The 3066-nt window shown below is 36.1% G+C and overlaps 1 long non-coding RNA gene across 1 annotated transcript; it reads right to left on the bottom strand.

The window, feature by feature from the left end:
- Positions 1-1361: 1361 nt before the first annotated feature.
- Positions 1362-2776, bottom strand: LOC112949299. The gene is made up of 2 exons (XR_003249803.1): positions 2548-2776; positions 1362-2439 (listed from the first exon to the last, which is right to left on the bottom strand). It is a non-coding gene; the product is annotated as an uncharacterized LOC112949299 (long non-coding RNA).
- Between the last annotated feature and the right edge of the window lie 290 nt (positions 2777-3066).

Below are 3066 nucleotides of genomic sequence, written 5' to 3'. Positions count from 1 at the left end.
GATCATAGCATGCCATGCATGTCATACTCCATTGAAAAGTGTGATAACTTTTTTTTTTTGCAGCCTCCAAGGTGATTTTTAGGCCTCCTACATCCATAACATGAAGTTGCCCAAAGCTTCATTCTTAGTCAAGCTGCAAATAATTTTCTATTTAAGGATCCTAATCAGATCTATATTTGTGGCTATAGTGGATGCTTTGCTAATTTTCTGCAAAAGCCTTGCAATAACAGCCTTGCGAAACATATTTTTGTGTTTTTAATAGTTTATTTTTCAAGAAGCAGAATCTCTTCTCAGACAGAAGAGAAAACTTAAATGCAGTTATAGATTTAGACTCCAGTGACTTTCTTCCATTATTGTCACCTCAGCGTACAGAGGACCTCCTAGCGGAGTTTGGTTTGATTGCATAACTGGTCAGAAAAGTAGATGGATCCATGTTAAGAAACACTCATCAATAGCTGTATATTTAGACATGTCATTCAATAAGTGGAAGACATAGAAGATGTTTTCTCTCAAAGTATATCCAGTAACATGATTTTTCAGAAATACAAGAACGTGAGAAATAGAATGATGTGCTGGTAGAAGAGTTTTTTAAAAAAAAAAGGGCTGATTGAATTCATATCTAGCTATTGCATATTCATTATGCTATCCAAGAACAACTAAAACAGACCAAGCCAGAGGAAAGACTACCCCTTTCCCTACCTCTATCTCTAGTCACACTGGCATCCTTCAGGAAACTGCAGCTGGAAATTTCTAGGATGAGATACTGAAGTCRTGACTGCAAAGTGTGCAAAGGAGGCAAACTCTCCCAGGCAGGCATTAGAGCTGTCTCAGGAAACGTGGGAGCCTGATGTTTAAGGGCCGATTCACATACGAAATTTAAGCTTTGGCACCTAAGTGCCCAAGTGTCCTTGTGGAGAAAGCCAGTCATTTACGCTGCCTCATTACATGAGGGAAAGTGCTCTATTAGCTCAGTGCTGGCCCTTATCTGGAAAGCTGAGACTAATACGCTCCAAGCAGTAGGCAATTAAGACTACTCAGCCTGATTGTTAGTGATTAGTGTGACTAGTAAACAAGTTGATTTAAAATGAGCTTGATCAAGCTCGATAAGATAAATAGCTAACTGATTTAGGAGGAAAAAAAAATAAATCAGACTGAAGCTTTCCTCCTTCCCGTCCCCACCCCCCCCCCGCCATAGCTCTTCTAGAAGTTGAATTACATGGGAGAAAAAATGAGAAAAGCATAATTAGATGTAATTAAAGAACTCATTATATCACCAGGGCACTTGGAATTATAGCACAATAAAACACTGTCAAAATGGGGTAACATGAAGGATAGGAATATACTGTCTTTTAAAGTAGTCCTGCAGAGATATATTAAATTGTCAACAAAACACAGGCTATTGATACCAGACAGATGAAATGAATAGTTTCAATAATGATAACATTTCGCAAGTTCTATTGCCCTGTCCACGTATCTCAAACTATTTTGCCAACACCTATTTTACTTTTGAATTAGTCCTCGKGTCTTCACTTTGTTGGTTGCTGATTCGTAAAAAACAAGTGCTAAAATAATAATGATATAATAATGATCCTAGGGCTTCCATTTAAGAGATAAGCACACCACTWTTTAAATATTAGGTTTGGTTTCATGCTCAAATCCTCTAATGCTAATTCTGAAAACCCTACATTTTCCAGAATTAATCAACGTTTAATACAAATACCGGTTGGATATTTTTTGATTTAAAAAGCTTAGTCGTTCCTGAAGGCCACTCAACTTTCTCAGAAAGCTACAAAGAAGCAACTACTGCATCCTAACAAGAAAAATGATGGAAGCTTGAGGGATTTCATGGAAACTGCTGCAGAAGCAAAGAGCCAGCAGGGTGTCTGGCAAAATGAAACTTAAGACAAGCAYAGTCCTTAGAGTTCTGCCTCTGCAAAAAGAGGTTAGTTCGTGACAGCAAAGTTATGTTCAGTTGAACTCAATGCATTATTTATTTCACTCAAAGTTGTTATCCTTTATCCTCTTCACAACAGAGAAAGAATAAACTTCTTGGAAGGTAGTACATTAATTATAATTCCTCTTCCGCTTCTCCGCAGCAGCATCTTGTTGGATGATAGTAGACACAGAGGAATTAATAGCATTTCAATAAAATCCATCACAATTTACATATGTTGCATTAACATACCAATCTGATTTACTGGGGTATCACCAGACAAAGACATTCTGTTCTTCATCTACATAAATAAGTTCGCTCACACTAGTAATTAAATAAGACATACACATTTTGTCCTGCACAATGTAATTAAATATAATTTGATTTTTTTTTTACTTCTCCATAAAACTGTAATGAGATGCACAAATTCATCAAGAAAACTGATTATAGCCATTCCTGTAGGAATTTCTTTCTTCTTTAGATTTATCGGAGTCTTTCCTCTATATCTGGAACATATATATAAACAGTGTGATTAAATAAAAAGAGGCAAATATTCAAGAGTAAGATTAATCACACTTACCATTAGGGAGAAAAAAAAAAAAAATCAGATTTACCTGGAAATTAGGATCTGTCAATGATTTTCTGCTGAAATCACATTCATAGTAAACATTGACTTGGGAAGAAGCAATGAAACTTGGGCAGACCTTTTATAAAACACACTTCAGAAAAAGTTTTCTTTCTTCTAGAATAAGATTCCAGTCAAACTACAGAAAAGTAATTCTCAACCCAACCCACATAAGAATAGTAGGTTCATTCATCACATTTCAGGTGAGAGTTATAATGACCTAGCCAATAGTCTTCCTCCAAATGAAAYAGAGCAGATGGATTTATTGAGCAGTCAACAGGCTAAATGAATCACCCTGCAAAAAACATCAGGTCGGTAGGGGAGGTGTTATCACCTTTTTGGCCCAATTTATGTGAATGGAGTAGCTCCAGGTTGAGAGAGTAAAAGATAATTAAAGATTACCAAAAATTTAGTATTGAAGACTCTTTCAGGCTTTAAAAAGCTTCCCATTCTTGATATGACTATATGAGAAGAGACCAAAACTATTTTTTTTTCCCTTCTCACATGG

This window comes from Nothoprocta perdicaria, unplaced genomic scaffold (genome assembly GCF_003342845.1).
Source record: "Nothoprocta perdicaria isolate Ctin4 unplaced genomic scaffold, notPer1 scaffold_29, whole genome shotgun sequence".
NCBI classification, from domain to species: Eukaryota; Metazoa; Chordata; class Aves; order Tinamiformes; family Tinamidae; genus Nothoprocta; species Nothoprocta perdicaria.
This window is presented reverse-complemented; position numbering and strand designations above follow the sequence as displayed.